A 23,222-nucleotide genomic window follows, 5' to 3' on the forward strand; every position below is an offset into this window, starting at 1 on the left:
GGGGCTGGCGGAATGGGAATAAGCACTTAGCATGCACAATGCATTTTTAAAAACGGACCAAACACTACTATAATATTTAAAATATATAACAAGAACATGTTCTCAGTATAATGTACAGACGCTCCCCTACTTACGAACATTCGAGTTACGAACAACGGTAAATACGAACATTTCTGCGCGTACAGTATGTCGAAAAATGTTCGGAAAGAGATGCTGTAAGTTAGATTTTGTATTGCGCGTAGTGCTTCTTTCCGCCGCTAATACCGACGCTTGGCGCTGTGAGAGCTCATTGGAGGCTCAGCAACGTGTCGAGGAGGAGGAGGAGGAAGAAACGCTTGTCCCCATGAAGGAGGAAATAACTTTTGAAGCCGATTCCAGCGACGATGAAGAATCTCTCATGATATAAAATCCTCCTCTTCCTCCTCCTCCATCATCGCCTTAAGCATCGAGTACATCTTCCAAAAGTAAGTTAAACTTCATTTTATTTATCTTATTACGTACATGTACATACTGTGTGTGTCTCTCGCTCTCTCTCTCTAACATACGTAGTACAGTACAGTACTGTACGTATTCTCTCCATTTTATTAAAAGTTTTTTTCAGTACAAACCAATGCAGGTTACTTGTACAAGCCTTAAACATACTTATATAAACCTCCAATATACTTATATAGGCTTTAAACATAAATTATAATACAAAATATAGCACTGAAGCAACTTACGAACAAATTCACCTTACGAACGATCGTCCGGAACGTAACTCGTTCGTAAGGTGGGGAGCGTCTGTATTGCGCAATCAGGTCGTGCGGGCTGTGACATTTCACACTATTCACTATTGTATTCCGTTTTTTTATTCAGCAGCTCAAGCAAGTCGTCTGTGATTCATCAAATACAACCAGAGCAATCGTAACATAACAACCCTCGAAGACCGGAGAGGAGTTTCCTGAGTCTCTGCAAAATGTTACTTTTGTTTCAGCGCTGCATCAAAGGCAGATACTTTTTTTTTTTGTTTGTTTTGTTTTTCTGGAGAGCTCAGTATTGTTCATTTGGTAATTTTACCGATTTGACATGTCATCATCATTGCTCTTTTTTTTTTTTTTTTTTTGTATGTGGGTGAGTATGTGTACGTGCGTGCGTGCGAGTGTGTGTGTATTCATTAGTTCACCTAAAACCTATTAAAAAAATCCCATACCGTTCACCTAAACCGAACATTTCCAGCCAGAGTCGTGAGGCCGTCAGGAGACCCGAGGAAGGACCAAAGAAAAGAAGATACTTGTTTGACGTAGTTGTATTTGTTTAGTGAGGTGAAGCTACCCTTCGGTTAAAGAAGCAGACGGGCGATTGGAAGTTGCTCCGAAACTCTGGGTGGTAGAAACTAATGAGTAACGCACATTTCTATGGTTTGCATAGGCAGCCCTCAAGCTAATTTATGGAACACATGTAATCTTACTTCCTCTACGACGTTTGCCCCCAGGATGAAAATAAATATGGGTCATATGTCATCATACCTGGAAGCAATGAGACAGAAACACCCATATTAAATGCACAGCCATTGTTATGAAAATAATGAATAATGAAATCAAAATGAGCTGAGTTGTGTATATTCGTGTTGTTCAGTTTTATTCTCTCCAAGCCACTGTGGAAAACATTTGACTCCATTGTCTTTAAAAAGCCTGAAGCAGGGATTACTGTGCTTCTTGGATTGTGGACTATTCCTAATCCCCTTTGCTTCGCTTAAATGTAGTGCTACTGCTCCATAATGAAACAAGGTGAAGGAAGAAGCCTGTATTTTCAACAAGCCAAGACAGCAGGCACGGATTCATCCTGGGGGATCGTCTCACTGATTTCCCTTCAGCCCCCGCGGCCGGATTTGCGAGCCACAAGGCAAGTTTCAAGGGCTCTCATTACTGCCACGTCCATGTAAAGCTGTTCACAGCCGCCTGAAGCTGTCGGTACGAGAAGCCTAAATTGAGAGCTACAGAAAGAATGATGGATAACCTTGTCTGGGATACAGATGGCTCCTGCAGGGGGTCTCCCCTTGGGAAGAGTCAGCCGGATTTGGGACCACATGTCGACGGGCCGGTATCTTGCTGAACAACATACGGTCGCAGGGAGCCATCTATAAAAAGGCCACGGACAAAACGAGACAACTCGCAAGAAGCGTATAATCAATAAAATGAGTCTCCCTGCGCATCGAGGCAATGCTCAAAGGTACAATTATTTTTTTCATCACTCGTTAGAAAAATAACGCATCCACGCTCACCGCATTGTTATGGATGGGGGCTTTAGCACTCACCTCTTGATGAAATACAGGCTATGCTAATGCCTACATACCATAAAATTAACATCTGAAGAGCGTTGGTCAACTTGAAATCTGCATTATACGGTACTGAGCCAACCATAAATTTGTGTAATTCATGTTCATGTTTCTTGCTAAAAGATCAACATTGCAAATTCTCTGCAGTTGATATATATATATATGTGTGTCGAAAAGAGAGATACACACCCCTAATATATATATATATATATATATATATATATATATATATATATATATATATATATATATGTGTGTCGAAAAGAGAGATACACACCCCTAATATATATATATATATATATATATATATATATATATATATATATATATATATATTAGGGGTGTGTAACTCTCTTTTCGACACATGGGGTGCGAAACGATTCAACGATGGAATGATTTGAAAAGTGGAATGACGGTTCCGCTCGGTGGGCTTACGATACAGCTCTGTTCGAAATGGTATGACACAGTGACGTTTGTGTTGTGATTTTACATACATTTGAATGAACTTGTCAGTACTGTAAATATGCCATTTCCTAAGGTAGATATGTCATCCAATTAATGACGATTCAATATGTATCTTTATATATTTCGAGTGGAACAGTTTGGTACGATTTGATGCATTTGCATCTTTTACATAAAATAAAATCCATTTTCCGGTTAAACCGGGTTTTTTGTCACCCTAAATATATATTTATATTTAATTTATATATTGCAAGCATTTTTTTTTCACATTTCCTTTTTAAAATAAAATGGGTAAAAGTTTAACAAATAGTTATTTATTATTTTATTTGTGTTAAAATGAGGTAATCATATGGATTCACAGTCATAACGGCCCTCCGAGGGAAAACATAACAATAGTGCGCAATAAAAATGACTATATGTTGTAGATTTAATCTTCTAACCAAAAGTTCTGCCACTGTTGCCGTCTTACATTAACTCATTCACTGCCATAAATTAATAATAAAAAAAAGATTATTAAAAATTAGGGGCAAGAAGCGATTATTTTTTTCAAATTTTAATTAATCGCATGACTTCACTAGTTAACTCACGATTAATCACAAATTTTATATCTGTTCTAAATGTACAATAAAAAACTTCTAGGTTTTCATACTCTTCTAAACAAAAGTGGATTTATTTATTTTTAACTAATAGAAATAGTTAAAATGAATTTTTGACGTTTATAGCCGTCAACAGCAGTGAATGAATTAAAAAAAAAAGAAAATAATTTATTATAAAAAATTCGGGGCATCAGGCGATTAAAGTTTTAATTGTAATGAATCGCATGACTTCAGTAGTTAACTCGCGATTGATTAAAATTTCATATCTGTTCTAAATGTACAATAAAAAAATTCTAGGTTTTCATACTATTGTTAACAAAAGTGGGGGGAAAAATGTTAAACTAATAGAAATAGTTCAAATGAATTTTTGACGTTTTTAGCCGTCAATGGCAGTGAATGAGTTAATAGCAATAAACATACAGTTTGTTCTTGTGGGCAAGTGTTGAGTTGCCTCGAATCATGTGAACCTTACTTAAAATGTGCAGCAATTATTGTCATAATGTCCACTTGCTCGGGTTGCAACTGTTTTAACATGCTGTACCATGTCAGAAAATGTTTTAAAAATTTTTAACAGCATATCAAATGAATGTACATGTAACATTTGCGATTTGTGAAGTCTTCCCCTCAAGCTTGGTAAAGTTTTACTCTTGTGGAAAGTATCAATTTGCTCTAACCTTTATTATGCAGGGCCTTGTGGGCGCTGGGGGCTATCCCAGCTGAGATTGGACAAGAGCCAGGGTACACTCTGGATAGAACGCTGTTCACTTTTTTGGGCCACTACGATCATGATAATACACGTTTTTTGGAAAATTTTGACTTCTCTGTCTCTGTCAATAAAAAGTTAACATTATTAAAGTTATTGATGCATCTCTTTTATTGGTTCGCATCACATTGAGCGGATGCAACTAATTAAGTGTACGGTGCTTGGAGTCTAACCATTACGATAAGAGGTTGTCCATTTGTTTTTTGCCAGTGGTATGCAATATCATTCCGAAGATATTACGTTGTAAGTGTACGTACGTGTTTACAATCTGTTATTGTATATTTCTGCTTACAATCTGCCTGCTTCAATATGCAATGATGTGCATGCTGGTCCTGCTTGGGATTGGCTGCCATTTCAGATTACGCATCGGTGATTGGTGGCCCTCATTTCCAAATTGACCTCCTGGGCTCCGGCAAGATGGCTTCCCGCTCAGCCAGATGATTGGATGCTAGGAACCCTCTCCACGAATCAGCTGCAGCTGTTATTCATCACAGGTTTAAAAAAAAAAAATTTTTAAAAAAAGGCTCGTTTGCTTTTCATCAGGGTTGGCTGTGCTTGAATGTGAGATTTCAGTCACGGCTCCTCCTTGGTTGTTTGTAACACTTCGTATTTTAATTCTTTGTCTGTTGCTTGCTTATGCTAGCACTTGTAACTTATACCTTATAAACTTGGATTCTTTTGCTGTGCTCTTTTTTTGTAGGTTTTACTTTGTGTAGTTGTTTGTGTAGGCGCTTCTACACTTTTGGCCCGTGGACATTTATATCCCACTGGTTTGAGTTTGTTAGGAATTATATTGTTCTATTCTTTGTTTTTTCTGTAATTGTAAGCAGCCAAGGTGAAACATGCATTGCTTTCCTTAAACACATGCTGATCTGTGTTTTCTTTGTTGTTCCTGTTTTGGATCAATTAAGAACTTTGTAAAGAGCTCTTTAATTGCATTTAATTTATTTTTATATATTTTGTTATACCACCCGCTGATTGTCAAATACATTGTTAATTTTACATGACATATTTAATTTTTTTAGCTCTTTCTTATAAAAAGATTTAAAATACATTAAAACAATTGAAATGATGAACCCGCCATTTGATTTTTACTGTAAGTTGTTCACTTTTGTAAGACGTAAAGCCTTGATCTACTATATAAATGGATTAATGCTGTATAGTTCCAGTAAAACAGTTGATAGTTTTTTTCAGTTCTCTTGTGATACAGTTCTGATAAAAAGTAATTAAAAAAAATACTCATATATATATATATATATATATATATATATATATACATATATATATACATATATACACACATGGCATCGCAGCCAAAAACATAAAACCCCTAACCCTTCTGATGAGAATCAGGCCCGGCATAAATCATGGATAAAAATCAGACTTGACTAAGATTCTCTGCCAATGCAATTTTGCCATAAATGGACAAATCCCATCTAATCAACTCAAAATACACCGCTAATGACATACAGTACAAAGTCCCAATCCAAAAGACACCCTAGGGGTAAATCAACGACAAAAAACAGAATTGAATCGAAAATTGAATTGATTCGAAAGTGAATCACGTTATAATGAGGGTAAACTGTATCATCAAATAAGTAAAATAATTACTTGTGGCGGTTTTTATGATGTTGTTTTAGATGTTCCGTAAAATAAACGGTTATAAAAAAAACACGGAAAATTCATGGTTTGAAAAAAATCTAATTTAAGCAAAGCTTCTTTTTTTTTTTAATCAGTCGTTTGGAAGTTTACTTTTCAATGCACCAGGGCTTGCCGCTGCTACTTTAAAGTCCGTCGCCAAGTGCGTAGGGAGCAACAAGACATCACGTAGTTGCTGCGCATGAATTGATATATCCGAATCAAAACACACCCCGGGACCACTAGTGATAATTCAGGGCGGCCATAAATAAATCTTCATTGCGATTGGTTCCATGGACTCAAGAGGACATGCACTGTATGTCACTTTGATTGAGGGGACTGGAGGGCGGCTGGTAATAGAGCGAGCGGGTTTGACGAGAGCCTCGAGGTCACGTGTCTTTGAGTCCTGCCCTTTGAATAAGCCTCGCCTTGCTGGTCCCGGGCTGCCCTGGCTTGCTCGTTGTTACAGGTATGGCTAATCAGAGACATTGGCATTGGGTCCATGCAGTAAGACCTGAATAAAACATGAAGCAAAAAAATTTAATCAAGGCGAGGGCATCTGCGGCAGTCTCTGGCTGCTGGTACGACCACTCCGGCTACTCACCACATGTGTCCTCATACTAATGACAAGCCTAAAAGGAGGCAGAGGGCAACCTCTTCTCATAATCAAAGTGTTTTTATTCATGACATGTCTATTAATTAGTTTGGAATAGTCAGCACTATGTGCTCAGGAGAATTTAAATTGGCTGAAAAGGATTTGCCCTTTCTCAGACGAGCCAATGATTTCTTGGCACGCCTTTCGCAACAGAGAGGGACAAAGAGTTGGTTGGCGGTGGAGATGAGAAGACAAGGACAGAGAAAGGGGAAGGCGTCTTTCTGACTGTCTGTCTGTTGTCTGTCTGGCCTCTCTCTTGCGCTTTAACTGGGAATGACTCATAGACCTCATAAATCACCGGGCCCAGTGAAATTGAAACTGTCACTGGTATTGGTCCGGTTAACACATATGTACATTACTGTATCACACCAAAGTTCATACAGTATAGTAAAGTCACCAAATAAAAATGTAGTATTGTACGAGTAGAGGCAAAATGACAAGACGTCAAATTCAACTTTAATATAATTTTCCTTGCTCACCAAGAATCGCGAAGGCCCGCGAGTCGATTTGTCCAGAGAACACGAAAACGTCCGTAAATATAAACAAACACGTCTTCCTTGATGCCATGTTTTGTGTAAAAGTGTGTTCCTGAGATGCCAAGTAATTTTCCAAAGCAAGTCTTTTCCGCCACGGCGCCATTTCACAACACTCTCTGATCGGCCCATATTTGTACTTTTCATTTCTTTGTTTTGACGTCATGCGAGAGGGCATTTATTTATAAATATATAAATTTGCCGTTTATAAATTCTTATATATATATATATAGGGGTGTGTATCTCACGATTTAAGAATGGTATGATTTGAATGTGGAACGATTCGGTTCAGCTCAGTGGGATTACGATTCGATTTTATATGGTACCGGCTACGGCGCAATTCGAGAAGGTATGATGCATGACTTTTGTGTTGTGATTTTACATACATATGACATATGTACTGTAAATATGCCGTTTTCTAAAAAATTAAAGATGATTCCATACGTATCCCGATATATTTTGAATGGAACGGTTCGGTTCGATTTGATGTGTTTGCATCTTTTAAATAAAATAAAATAGATTTTTCGGTTCAAAACGTTTTTTTTTTGCACCCCAAATATACATTTATATTTATTTAATATATCGCAAGCATTTTTTTTTACAATCTCCCTTATTAAAATAAATTGGGTGAAAGTTGAAGAAGGGTGTGACAAAAAAGCAGTTTAAACTGGAAATTAAAAAAAATAATAATAATTGAGGGATACTTAACTCCTTAGCCATTTTAAGTAATAAAAAGTTCAGATTTTTGTCTAGGATTAATTTGATAACATGATTTTTCATTACAATTAATAGCTTTAAAAACACATTTTGCCACTTGCTGTCGACTGAAAATGCCATCACAGGTGCTCAGAGCTCAGGTAACGACCGATCACGGCTCACCTGCTTTCTGGGTTTGGTCATGTGATGTTCGCAAACTGAGCCATGATGATACAATATAAGCATAATGCTTTTAGTGGTCATAACATGCATTTACTATTTATATTTTCAAAAGGCAGTCCAGTACAACACAAACATACAAGACGTGGATTTTTCCACTTCAAGTAGGACTTGGATAATTCCATGTCTTCTGTGGTGGATTAATCTCTGTCCTCTGTGACTCACCTCCACAGACAAAAGACGATTAATGCCTCCTTATGTCTGCTGTCATTAGCACAGTACTCCAACTTCTCTGTGACAATACCACCTGGGCCGGTGTCATTTTTCTCATTCAAACCGTGGCAAATTCGACACAAGAACAATAGAGCATTATTATTACGAGGAAAAATCGACATGCAATATTGACACTTGTCAAGACATAATCTACAGCGATATTTTAGTCACGGTAGATGACGAAACAGGAGACTAATTGTTTGCTAAATCTCATTTCATACTCCCAATGTGAAATCAGGCAGGCACGCAGAGCAACATGCAACAATGGCCTGGCTCGCTGCGTAACACCAAATTATCTTTCCCCAGGCTTAATTATTCATTAGGCAAACATAATTAATTTAAGACGCTTTTCTCACAGGGGAGATTTAAAATAAAGGCCAAGGAGGACAGCGTTATGTTTAATGATTAGCTGAACGTATAGTCAAGATAATGCAAAGGTTGAAAATTTTAGTCAATATCATGTTAATTGTTTGAGGCTCAACAAATGTGTAGCAGACTAAAAAACTGCTTGAATGTGTAAGTAGTTTATCACATGGAGCCACATTTTTGTCAAATTACTTTCGAAGCCAGCAGATTCAATTAATTAAGAGGATCCTGCTTTGTTTTCTAGCCTGCACTTGAACACATTATTTAGCAACCCTCTTACTTGTCACGGAGGGTTGCGGGGTTTGCAACAACATCGCAGAATGCATCTCCTCTCATCCATTCCATCTCCGGGTCCCACACATTTGCCAGGAAAGAAGGCTAATTATACACAGCGAGCACAAAGACACCAACTTTGCCCTCTGTTGTCCTCTTCATCTTTCCGTCCCTGCCTCGATCTTCGGGACTCTAACGAAAGCATTGTAGCGAGACAGCGCCGGCTTTGATCTGCCTTCTATTGGATGCTGAGCTTTCAGACGCATGGCGGGTTTGTCTTCGCTAACAATTCCGCGGGGAGCCGGAGACAAAGAGCAAACATACGAAAAAGTGCCTTTTGAGATCCATTTGCAGTAATGACGCAGCTGCCTGTCGGCGAGATGGACCCTTTTTCCTTCTTTAGTCCTTTTGTGCCGCTCCATTCCAAATAATCATTAAGGTCTTCTTTCTATCAAGTATTTTCATTGTGGTCATCATGCTGCTAATATTTTTGGATCGTGTCATTGCTATTCCTCTTACAAAAACATTTCTTTGAAGCAGGTGAACATTTCTAGCCTCCATTACCATAGAATCAATTATTTATTTGTTTATTTTTCTGGGAAAAGGGTCTTTACAATTAGGGATGTTTTCTAACGCTTTTTTTTTTTTCCACTGTTAGCAAGGACGCTGACTCCCATCACTCAACTCAACTCTATATTTAAAGAGTACTTTAAAGCAGCCACCACTGTTTACTAAAGATGGAGCCCAGGGGTAGCAAATACAATGAAAACAGCAGAGGCCCCAGAATTCAACCCTGTGGAACACCATACATTCCGTTATACATGAGAATTCATGTTGCTCATATTCGCCCGACCACTTTTTTTTTTCTCGACATTGTTAGTATGTGGGGATTACAATAATAAAGAACATAACAGCCACAAGTTGAATACTGAGCACACCAATTTCCCTGCAGCAAGCAATGACGGCGTGATCACCTGCAGCCAATGATGGTCAAGCAAGATGCATCATCACAAATCATTTGAGTCGGGTGTGTGTCTTGACCTCTGAGACTTACCGGTACACACCAAACCCCTGGGCTTCAATCGAACCCGCTGCTTTAAAATAAGGCTGGTATCTGCACTGATGTGATACCTGGTATCGGTACTTGCCTACCCCTAATTTTACTACCAGCCAGTCTACCAGTTGTTGTTCTACGCAAGAAATATTAATAAATATTAAGTTGAGGCAACAATAATTCTTAAAACAAAATATGAATCTTTAAAAATAAATACAACTGCGAGATTAGGCACAAAAAAACAAAATTTACGAGAGAAAAACACAAATTTACAAGAAATAAACTCGCAAATTTATATAAATAATAAAATAAATAAAGTAAAAAATAATATAAAGTGGCAAATTTGCAAGAATTTTTTTAATACATTTATGAGAAATTAACTCGCAGATTTGGGAGAAATACACAGCATACTCGGATGTTTGTCCCAATACATTTCGGTTTTCAAATAAGGAGAAAGTAATTGCTATAGCAGAGATTAACCATATCGTATTTAGAGCTATGTCCACATTATTACTTTAAGTTCAAATAGACAATTTGTATCATTATCGTTATTATATACGGTATTATACTATGTATATTGTTAATATTGTTATGGTTGTTTTTGTGTGGAGTTTTCCCTCCAAAGATGCGGGATATTAAGCGACAGGGCTATATAGAAAACTGGACACACACGGATGTACACACACTATTAAAACACACACTGTGTTCCGGTTGATTTAAACGATGTTACTGCGAGCCGTGTCTCCCCAGCTGCCTGTGCACTATATCCCGTCACTACCTTAAACGTGCATCCACACAAAACAGTCGGCATTCCTGGATCCCAGCCAGGAATCGTCCCTGCAGCCTCTCGGCTGAAGCAGCTTTGTCAAACTCAGTTAGCCGCCTCTGAGGGGAAACACCTCCTTTCGCACTAATTCTCCAACTATTCACATCATGCCCCCTGCCTCTGCCTCAGCCACCTCATCAATCCACATGGCAACAAAGGTAAACAGCCTCGCACCTTCCAGATAGGTCTTTGCTGTTTTGTTGACACGATGTATGTGCGAACCACCCACACCACACCTCAGGTGAGCGGCTCGCAGGCCACACTGTGCTTCATTTACAGAAGGTAATTGCACTGGAGCCAAGCGGCGCAGGGATATATTTATTTATTTATTTTGCCGCTTTGCGAAAACTTTTGACAGGATTTGTTGTCTCAGTGGGAGAAAGTGCTTTGACAGGGACACATCATAAACACAAACGTTATCTGAGAGTGAGAACGGTGGTGACATTGGCCTTGCGACTGACTGAGTCCTTATTGTGTAACTTGAAAACATCAGTTAGACTTGAAAGGGAAAAGGGTACAATATTTAAAAAAATATATATTGTCAAACTGAAGCTTCATATTTTTTTATTACAGTCATTTTTCATTAGGGTCAAGAAACTATTTTCTTTTTTGAGTTAACTCATTCACTGCCATTGACGGCTATAAACGTAAAAAAAAATCATTTGAACAATTTCTATTAGTTTAACATTTTTTCATGAAAACCTAGGGAAAAAATGATTGTACATTTAGAATAGATGAAGTCATGCGATTAATTATGATTAAAAATTTGAATCGCCTGACGCCCCTAATTTTTTAGTAATCTTTTCTTTTTTAAATAAAAATTTAATTTTCTTTTTTTTTTAATTAAATATATATTTTAAATATTTTAATTTTTTTTTTAACTTTGAAGAATTTCTTTGTTTATTATGTTTTGTTATTTTTAATCATTTTTCCTCTTTTTTTAAAAAAAAACTAAAGATTATTGAAAATTTGGGGCGTCAGGTGATTAAATTTTTTTATCGTAATTAATCGCATGACTTCTCATGTTTACTCACGATTAATAACAAATTTTATATCTGTTCTAAATGTACAATAAAGATTTTTTCTAGGTTTTCATACTCTTGTTAACAAAAGTGGAAACAAATGTTAAACTAATAGAAATAGTTCAAATGAATTTTTGACGTCTATAGCCGTCAATGGCAGTGAAAGAGTTAATTTAAAGTTTACAATTTTTTTAAACGCACGATTAATGACCACCGCTTACTTGGAAAGCCTGTACTGGGGGAATTCCAGTCAGCGGTCATGGCAAAATTTAGCAGTAATAAATTTAATAATAATGCATATATTTGTAGAGACTTGGGTCAAGTTAGATAGCTCTTAATATGAAAAAAAAAATTCACTGAGCTGTCATCAATGTCTTACAAATGCAATTATGCTATCTAGTGGCAGAAAAATGACCTAAACACAAATCAATATCACACTCGTTTTTTACAGTACAGTACATCTTTTTAATTTTAACAAAATTGTATGTACTATTATGAAATTACTGTATCAATGACTGAGAGCATTTTTATTCCCACTATTATGTTCACAAGAGTATGAAAACTTAGAGAAAAAATGTATTGTACATTTTATAGTACATTTAGAACAGATGTAAAATTTGTGATTAATCGTGAGTTAACTAAGGAAGTCACGCGATTCATTTAGATTAAACATATATATATATATATATATATATATATATATATATATATATATATATATATGTGTGCACCTTTCTATCAAAAAGACGATTCGATACGTATCATGATACATATGGTGTGTACATACACCCAATTTTTTTGTACACCTCAGAAGACAGATGCACAATTGAGGGTTTAATCAAGTGGTGGCCGTACATCCCACTGAGAGCCAAGATGAAAGATCGAGTCGTCGTGCAACCAGACAGGCTCTTGCGACAGATCTCAAGCCGTGTCGGATATTCTGAGATTCTGCTGCTTCGATCACTGACAGCGAAAAAAAAAACGATAGGAACACTATGAGAGCATGTGACTGTCACCATGTCCGCAGAGTCACAGCCACAGCCACAGCCACAGCCACCTGCACCCAACACAAAACGGGCGGAGAAGAAAGCGACTGCGGGACTCAAATCACGGAGTGAAGTGACCATGGACAGCTAACACCAACCGTGTTTAATAACATGAGTTATGCGTGGCATCCCATGTTGGCCCCTATTCTCCAGTCACGGACGTGACCACGCGTTCCTATTCTTTATATTCTTTTGAACACGCATGAACCCCACTATGGGGAGCTCTAAATGTTCGGCTTGCTGTTGCTATGACAACAACCTGCTGCGAACACACGCCCGTGATGCAATGGTGCCGCGTTCAAAGCAAGGAATTGACTTTGTTCAGCCTCAATGTAGGGTTGATGTTGACGTTTTACCGGGCCCAACACATTCTGTCGATCAACAAGTGACCAAGAAAAATAGTTTAGTTATAATGAAAAAAACTGTGAGAAAATCGTGACAGTCAGGATTCACTAAAATGACGTTTTGTCCAACTCTTCTTTCTCTTGTCTTTTGTGTCAAGGTTGTTCTACTTTCTCAATTTCGACTTTGAACTTTTTACTCAACAGTATGTGTGCGCTCCTAATTTCAGCATGTGGGAAGAAATAACTTGTCGAAGTACAAATGAAAAGCTGTCAGTAGTGGTGTTCAAGGAAATACATGTATTACCCCCCCCCCCTCCCCTTTCCCCAAGGTTGCATGCTGTGAAGTCATTTTTCCCTCATGACAAAAGCAAGTCTTGCGATTGTGCTGCTCATCTTTACTGTGGAATAAAAAGGGATTATCCGCTCAAATTGGTCGCTTCTGTTTAAAGTGTTTTTCAAAGCATTAATTGTTTGTTTTATTGTGAAATATCCTATCACCAAAAGAAGAAATATCCTATCACCGGAAGAGTGTCATGAAATGAGACAACAGGGATAAACAAATCAACCCTTTGCTTCATTGATTATATACTATTCATCCTGCTCATAAATATTATAATGATTATTATATTTATTTATTTATTTTATTTACCAGCCTCCACTGCTCCTAGTTAAAGAATGCTGTTTTACTTGTAGATTTAACCGGGATTGCTTGTCATTTCTGTTATTATTTGCTCAGTCCTCACAACACCCATTAATTGTCTAATTGTTGAGCGCGCTCCTGTCGCACCATCGCCGCTCCCGTTGGCGTCAACACCCACCCAACTGACATTTATTCTACCCTCAGCCAATATTCAACGCTTACTGGCGTTGGGATTTAGTAAAGCACCTTTGTTATTTGGCAGCAACATTAACATTGTTAGTTATTATTTACAATGCTCATTACTGGAAACGAAAAGCCGTTAGTAAATGAACCTATTGCACTGGTGGCGTACACGCTGCTGCCTTTTCATGCAGCCGGTGCAGGTTTGCTTCCAGGCCAAGATAAAAAAAAAAAAATGGTTGGGCTGTGTCAGGAAGGGCATCTGGTGTAAAACCTGTGCCAAACAAATCATACGACTGACTCGCTGCGGCGAACCCTGATGGGACGAGCCAAAAGTCACAACAACAACAAACTCATCATTATTCCCTACATCTTCCTTGATGTTCATGTCATGGAAATGTTTTTTTCAGCATGCGAGCGAGCGTGTGTTGCGTTAATGGACATACAGAACAAATCCATTCATGTCTCAATCATTTGCATAGTTAATTTTATTTTACGACATGGTTTGTGCATTATATTGTCCTAGCGATTTACCCCCTTCACTCCTGAGTTCAACCGTTATGCCTCCATTTTGAAGTGTGACCTTTAAAGTTTGCTGTTAAGAGAATCACACGAGGGAGTATTAAATTGATATAAAACATTTGTCCTAGTCTCAGTTTACTGTGCCCGCGCTGCGTGAAAGGCCGTGTCCTTGGCAAGAATCGGCTCTTACTGTCACAATCCCTTTTCATCTGTTTGCCTTTATAATTCAGATGTAATCCCAGTACACACACATGGACACACAGAGCAAGGCTTCATGAACTGAAAATCCCGTACGTTCCTCCTGGCAAGCCGCTGAGCCATGTTTAGCTACTGATGTCTGGGTTAAATAAGTCAAACAGGGATTTGAAATGCTATACGATAATTAGCACATATTTAGCTTCACATTCCGAGGGTATACATTTTTTTCCCCCCCAGGTGGCCTGTAATCACTTTTTTTTTTTTTAAAGCCGGGGACAAAATAATTTGATGACAGTAAAGGTTTTAGTTTAGCATTTTGGTCATCGCACTGTGGGTCAGAAAATCCCCAAAACTTCACACACTGTTCCTTTATTCTCAAATGCAGTGATTATAGCGAATTGTTCAAACGTACGCAAAAACGAAATAAAGGATTTTTTGAAAATCGGTCAGTTCATGAATTTAAATTGCAAATGTAGGATGCACGCTAACTGGACCTATAGTGCCGTTACATTATGACATAAAATGGCATTATGGTTTAATATGATACAATATACTGTAAAATCTGTATCTGATTGGAGCTTATTTGGCAAACTCCTACTAGAGGTTTGGCAAATTATGAGACCTAGAATTGACATAAAATGGTGGTACGGTTTAATATGATTCAACAATATACGAAATAAAGTGACACCTGCATCTGATTGGAGCTCATTTGAAGAACTCCCCTGTAGAAGTTTGTCAAATTATGAGCCCTAAAATTGAGTCAAAATGGCAGCTTCACACCAAAATGGCTGACTTTATTATATATTTCCGTCAGCGGTCCTTGAGACTTTTTTTTGTGTGTTTTACCATAGTGTTCTAAATGTTGCGTTAATTGGTGAAATGTGTGTTTTAAAATCTTAAAATAGATACATTTTCACCAGATTGCACACCAGTTTTCAAATATGGAGAAACCTCCAAAATATATTTAAAACAATTACAACAGTGTGTAAAGTTCGGCCTTAAAGTATATTATCTGAAAACCCAAATGTTAGATTCCTGTTGCCATGCCGTGTTGTCAGAAGATTTAGCCCGAAGGCATCGGGTTTGATGTCATTCCAATTGATGCCATCTCTCCAAACAGAACAAACATCACTATAACGGCGATGAAGCAATTTCTGATCCTATGTGTGCAACCGGGCTCGCAATGTGACGGCTGAGGTTAATCCACAATGCAGCTGCCGTTGAGTGTTATTTGCCACGTCTACCCTTAAATGTCAGCTTTTGTTTATTTTATAAGCCGCAATGTAAAAGGAGTAGGTACACAAACACAAGCGCATTCCATATAAATGTCATGATGTCACCGGTAGAGTTTGGTTCAGTGACCATTTTCAAAACATCGCCGTTCCATAACATGAGCTCGACCTGCGTAGCGGTAATCTACCTTCTCTAACAGCGTAATTAAAAACGGAGTATTATTGTAAGGGCAGATTGCTTCATAGCCAATTAGTGAGGTGTTTTTATACACATCACTACTGAGAAAGGTAATGTTAGTATCATCGTAAACACAAAAAAGATCCTGCTCGGCAGTCAATGCTTTTGGTCCACCTGCGTTGCAGCTGTTCCCTTGCTCAGTAATCCATTCTTTAACCATGAGTTTTTCTTCAAAGGAATCTTGCTGCTCTGACAGATGGGAAACCATGACAATGAGCCGGCTTTCGATCACTAAGGGAGTCGCGGGTCTTGCTTGCGACTGACAGACAATTGCCTGACCGCGCAACAGTCGCTCTGAGTGGCGATGTTCGATATTTTTCAAGATGGGGGGGTCGATGTTAGAAACTCTAAATTATACAAAAGACTCCCGGGGGACCTCATTTCAATACATCTCGCCAAAGGGAGACTCAAAGACATTGCATCGGGTTTTTGTGTCGACTAAAAACACCAGCTGGAACATTGAACTGAAATGGATTTATGGCATACCTACGGTGCTTTTCTTCCTCTACGACACGTTCTGGTAACATGCGGTCTCCAACATTTGCAGCACAAAGAAAAACATATTCACTGTTACTTAATATATTTGTGGTTGAATTTTAACTAGCTACTTCCTGGTTTATCGAGGAATATTTAAGAAGGGACCAAGCCCTTTCGGATTCTGTGATAAGGATGCATTTTCGGTAGCTACTTCCTGGTATTGACTTGCTAGCAAAAGTTAGCATTACACATCATGAGAGAGATTTACCTTCAACAATGAATATTCACTCACAAAGGCTATAGTAACATACAAACAGGTACAATAACAATACGTACAGGTATATATTGTTCCTAATCTGTGTAAAATGAGTCATATAAATAAAGTTTGCCACTTTCTTTTATTATGTTGATCTTCATGCTAGTGTATTTGAGGCCAAAGCGCGCACAGCAGATTATTATTTTTTGTTTAGTTTGGTTGTTTGCATTTATTATTATTATTATTATTATTATTTAAAATGTGGTTAATTTATTTGTTGCTGTTGTTCATTTAAGTTATGTTTTCATTTCATTTTAAGCTAAGTTTTGGTAGTTGAATAAAGGCAACATTTTTAAGCTTATCATGAATTCAATATCAATAAAGAATAATGATGTTTTGTTTTTCAATTGCCCAGCCCCGTTGTGTAGTGGTACCTTGACTAAGTAAGAAGTTTAAGTTTCTCCGAGACTAAGCTCATAACTGAGTTTACGGTACTCAAATGTCATTTGCGTTTAATATTGCTTGCATCATAACTAATCAAATTCAACCAAACAAAAAACATACCTCTCACATTAATAGTTTTGAAATGACAAGATATTGGAAATATATTGTAATAGCTCTTTTTTTTTTTTTTTTAGTTGCCTCCTAAAATAAGCAGCAATATATTTTTAAACAATTCATGGTACAAGTAATATATCACAGTAAATCTGATCTTAACAGACGTGAGACGACAGTGGAAGGAAAAAATTGAATTAAAAGTTTCTTCAGGTCTTGCACACTTTATCCTCTTGTTTGTCTTAACTGTTTTCAATTACTCATGGCGATACAATTCTCTTCTTTGATCTCTCCACAACAGTGTTATCTTTCTCCACTACTTATAATATGTTTACTCATCCCGATGAATTCAATTACATCTTTCCAGAGGAAATTACTGTGTGTGGGAGGGTGGGGGGGTGGGGGTGGCACCACCCGCCAGAGGTCAGGACTAACTGTGAATACTAAACTACTCCCCCAAACACATTACACAACCTATTACCTGCTGCTTTCCACACAGCGCTGAGCCACCCCGCATGCGCCTTCCCGCCGCCACAGATGAAATGCTTTCTAGATGGAATCTGGCATAGAGAAGAGGGGAAGAGTGCAGGCGCCGTCCCCAAGCCTAATCGTTTCAGAGAGGCATCCCCATTGCAGCCACAAAGCACGCCAGTCCAGATTAGAGAGGTGTGTTCACAGACAGGCTGAGCGTGAAAGGTGCAGAAAGCAGCCTTGGCCTGGGGGAGGGCGACCGTGTTCTCCTTTTCTTTTCTTTTTTCTTTTTTGTGGCCGGGCCAGTGCGATCGATTGCGGTGCCAGGTAGAAAGTAAGGTGGTGATGTGCTGCCTTGACAAAGTGGCAGAGACCTCTTCATTTAAACCTGTTGTTATTTTTTCCCCAAAATAGCAATATTCGAAACGTGTGCGCCCTCCCAATGTGGCCAAGCTGTTTCTGAGTCCATTACGCTCCCTGCAGGAGGTCCTACTCCACTATGCTCTCTTTGTTTTGAGAGAGGAACATCACAAACAAAGGAGATTTCTTTGAGATTCAAACCCTGGACATCATTGTGAATCAGATGTGCTAACCGCCAAGCTGCCAATTCCGTTTTTTTTTTTTCATTCTTATTTTTTTGCTGTGACTCAGGAGATGATTGCACTGAGTCAAACCATTGGCTCTTGTAGAAACCTCTCACATAATTATCTGGAGCCCATTTTAGGCCCATCCAATCTGTGAGACTGATTATACAAACAGGAAGGGAAATGCTTTTGGGGAGAAGCCAGTTTCTTCTCCGTACAATGGGTTCTACACCAGCGTCAAACAATCATTATCATCATTAGAAATCGGGATTTATATATTATTGAATATGCTCCTGAGTTGGTTGCCAAGTCTAAATGCCAAAAAAGAGAGAATAATATATACACAGGAATAATACATGCCGTCTGGGGCAGATGTTGTCCTATCTTAACCCATTAAGGCCGAGAGTCGGGAGCGCTCTAGCGCTTCTTTTTCAAAATCATCCCCAAAGGCTCAAAAACTAAAAAAGAAGGACATTTTCGCTATAATTATAGTTCGTTTTAGTTTTGTAAACATAAAATGTGGTTTTGTTTGTTGTTTTACATTTTTGTTTTGATTTTATTTTGTTAACGAAATTAAACAGCGGGCAAAGCAACGGAAAAAAACAACCCTTCATTGTGAAGTTACAAGTGTTCAGATTTGGTTCTGTGCTTAAAATTCAGCTGCAGAAACTTTTTACGGACGCATAATAGCGTTATTTGAATGCTTGCCCCTCATCATTCGATATGAAAGTCATAATCATCTTAATAACTACAAACTTGAATAATTTGATTAGAAAAATGTGTGAAGTAATCAAGTAAATGTATTTAAAATGTTTTTATGATGTTGCCTTTACGTTTGTCTTGAGTATGTGACAAGCATGTTCTATTGAATTGACCTCAAGCAATTGAACCCCACGTGAAGGAAAATGGTCGTAAAGCCACACACATTAATTGTTTTATTCCTTGTCCACACACCTCTGGATCTAACTGTACAAACAAAAAAATATATCATTTTGAATAATAATATTACATGTATGCTAATGTTGCTTTAATTTTTGAATCATCTTTTAAAGGTTAGGAAAACAAATAGTTTTCACTGCTCAACCTCCCCTAAGATTGAGCGCTGAGATCACTGAGGTTTATTTAGCCGTGGGTTACTCTTTCCGCCAGAAGATCCCCCAAAACAGAAAAATATTCTTTTGCCATTTGACAAATCAACCTTCACACTTTTGAGGGAGCAATACATGCGGCGAGGACTCAAATTAGGATGCATGCAACATTCTGCTGGAGCGAGAGAGGCATTTGCACATGAAGAGATGAAAATGAGTCGCATTCAGCCAAGCTGTGAGCTCCACCTAGGAGGCGGTGAAAGAAGACGGAGACGGGCACAGAAAGGGGGCCGAGGAAGGCTTGGAGGATGCGGAAGGGGGGGGGGGGCCTTCCTGGCGTAATGACTCTCATTTAGAAGTGGCGGGGCTTGGTAAAGCTAAACTAATTATGACAGCACACAGATGTTGAATAGCCCTTGATGAAGTTAATCACCAGCAATCCAACAAACAGGTGTTGCACCATTTTTATTACCTCCCCTCAAATTACGGGCGAAGCCGCTTCAAGCAACAATCCATCCCAAGGAAAAATGAGCTCGTATCATCATCGTACTTTGGCACATATACGTTATACATTCTTCTATAAGATTGGTGGACCAGCCAGGGACACTTTCACAACTTTTCTGCTCAGCGTTAAACAATAAAGCGAACTAAAAGATCAGCCAGTGCGATTGATTTGTCAGTTAACAAATGCACATTCGCCACCGTTCATTTGTATTTAGCATTGGGACTGAAAAAGTAAATGACCGCATAGGAGGAGCCCTGGAGAAAAAAAACCTTTCTTACCTCTCCTTTAATTAGAATATGGCCAAGTAATGAATAACCGTTGTCAATCTACTAATGCCTCATCCGGTATGAGGAAATGGTTTTTGCCCCTTAACAACTAAGACAGAAGTTATTATTAGCAAGTGAATTACAAGCCTCCATCTTGGACACATTTTTTTATACCTTGAGAGAGATGTCATGGAAACCTCCGTCAACTGCTCTCATAACTCATTTAATGAGCTTTAGGATACATGAAATATCTCTGACTCTCTGACTCCCAGCACACTGCTGATCATTGTTAACTGGAAGCAATAATGTGCCGGCATAAAGATAATAGGCTCGGCTGAATGTCGTTAAACTTTATAAAACTCTAAAAGTGGCTTGGCGGGGCCGATGATAACTCACCAAACTCAATTGATGCAATAGATCAAGATTTAAGACGTGATCTTATGAATATGATGCTTCTTTAAAATGTGTTTTTCATAGTTTCTGGAATTTCCTGGATTCTGGAAATATGTCTAGTTGCCCTTCAGTCTAGATTAGGGGTCCGGTGTCAAAGCCATCTTAACGCAGGGGCCACTTTCACCCAAATTTGACCCCAAGTGGGGCGGACCAATATGTTCGTGGCTATAATAGCTATAAATAACAACATTGGTGTAATCTGACATTTCTTAACAAAAATGAGTGCAATATATATGCATCAAATGCTAACTAACAGACATATTTCAGAATGTCATTTAAGTGGTCGTAAATCCAGTGGACAGAATTAGCAACAACGGATAATTTTTGTGAAATACTGAAGTTTATGTTCTGTCCTTGTGGGCCAGATTGGACCCAATGATGGGTAAATTTGACATTTCTAATCTAGGCAGTAAAAAAGAAAATGGGAACCAGGGTTATTGTAATTCTGGATTTTTTATTATTATTATTGTTGTTATTATCATTATTATAGGTAGCTTCTATTTCATTTTTACTTTTTTTTTTAAATTCAGTTAGTTTTAACTACTTTTACAGCAGGTTTTTGTAAGTATTTATTTTGTGTTTTGTTTTAGTTTAGTTTTTATTCGTTTTAGTATTAGCTTTAGTTTTATAAATATACATCAGGCTATAAATTATTAGTGAGGTTGAAGATAAAAAAGGTAATTAGTTTTGTGTAATAAAGTAAACAACAGTTCTCAAATTGACTGCTCGACATTCCTTCTGTACTGCAAAACAGTGATACCGAAATAAATGCCGAAAGCTCATTTATTAAATGAATTTACAAAGATGAAAAATGTTTTAAAAATGTATAAGGTAGTTTCAGTATTTTTTCCATTTTATTTTGTTAAAATTTTGCGTTCAATTTTAGTTTTAGTGACTTTAAAGTTAACTATAACAACCTTGATGAGAACGTGAGTGCCTGTGAGTGAAGAAAAAGTGCAGGAAAAATTGATGATGAGGGGGAGGGAGTACCCATAAATTCAATCATAGCACCCTAAAATGTTACAGATTATTTCATATATATCCATTTATTTATTTTTTACTTTTTCTCCTTTTTCAACAAGTCAAAAGTACAACCATACAGTACTTGTTTAAAACAACACAAAATGTTTGTTCCATCCAATCCCTCTCCCCTCTTCCTAACTCGGCTCTGAGCATTCTACCTCTGCCTCAGTGATATGCAGTCGTGTTGTAAGGACCTGGCCAAAACCAGGATATGTAAAACATTTCCCTACGTTCTACATCTCAATACCAACACAGTTTGATAATAATGTGTTGAAAGCACACGCAGAGAAAAAGCAAGACTGTCCTCTGTTTGAATTGGAAGGAAAGAAACTGCCTGTTGTGTCATGTGCATGTGTTATTATATTAAAGCCAAGGTGTTACTGACAAGCTAACTGACCGGATGGCCATTAACATTATAATTCCAATTTGGAGAGAATGTTATATTAGCATTCACAAAAGTCCATTAATGTGAATTTATTTTTTTTAACTGTTTATAATTGTGTTCAGTGTTTTTATTTCCTAATTCTAACAACATAGCAAATTATTGAAACAATACTATTTAACATACTTTAAATGATAGAAAACAGTTTCTCACATGGGGTTTTGCAAAAATAAATTGCCTATTCTAGTGTCAAATGCAAATCTGTCTGTGTCTAGAAATAAAAATATAATTTAGTATCAATAATTGCAATAGTATGAGGCAGACTCCGTGTGAACGGATGCCACACTTTGTAAAAAGTTTCAAACTAATTATTAATGTGATGTTGTCACAGAGTGACAAGTTATCTCGGCAAAACTCAGGAAAAGCAATCAAGGGCAAAATGCTTTAGATGACTATCCTCTTCTTTCTGCATTCACAATAAAAATGTGAAGTCGTGACTTTGTACAAAAGCAAACCAAAGCAAACTTAACAATGAATATGAAGTACATGCATGAAATCATATTTCACTGCCGTTGACAGCTATAGAAATTCATTTGAACTATTTATATTTGTTTCACATTTTCTCCACTTTTGTTAACAAGAGTATGAAAACCTAGAAAGAAAATGTAATGGCCTGATGCCCCTAATTTAAAAAAAAAAGAAAAGAAAAGATTATTAAAATGTTAGGGGCGTCAGACGATTACATTTTTTAATTGAAATTAATCGCTGACTTCAATAGTTAACTCACGATTAATCACAATTTTTTTATCTGGTTAATAAAAGTGGGAAAAAATGTGAAACTAAAAGAAATAGTTCAAATTTATTTTTGACGTCTATAGCCGTCAATGGCAGTGAATGAGTTAACCGATCCAGTGCTGTTGTAGAAGGCTAAAAAATAACAGACTACAACTTGGATGAGAAAGAAAATAGAAAAGCAAACTTCAGTTACATTCTCGCATCACAGCAGCAGTACCAGTCAGTTACAAAGATGCTTCTGTAACTAAAACGTTCAACTCCAATTTACATCTTCTCAAATTCTATCCGCTAGTGTCGCAACTCCAACCGGCAAATG

General features: G+C 37.6%; 1 protein-coding gene and 1 long non-coding RNA gene across 5 annotated transcripts in view; one reads left to right on the top strand and one right to left on the bottom strand.

Annotated features, from left to right (window-relative positions):
• LOC144036391 (seizure protein 6 homolog) overlaps positions 1-23,222 on the bottom strand; it is a 91,577-nt gene that overhangs the window by 66,007 nt on the left and 2,348 nt on the right. The window lies entirely within an intron of this gene.
• LOC144035790 (uncharacterized) lies at positions 1,718-4,638 on the top strand. Its single transcript, XR_013288510.1, has 3 exons — positions 1,718-1,881; positions 2,012-2,208; positions 4,494-4,638. It is a non-coding gene; the product is annotated as an uncharacterized LOC144035790 (long non-coding RNA).

Source organism: Vanacampus margaritifer, chromosome 16 (assembly GCF_051991255.1).
Source record: "Vanacampus margaritifer isolate UIUO_Vmar chromosome 16, RoL_Vmar_1.0, whole genome shotgun sequence".
NCBI classification, from domain to species: Eukaryota; Metazoa; Chordata; class Actinopteri; order Syngnathiformes; family Syngnathidae; genus Vanacampus; species Vanacampus margaritifer.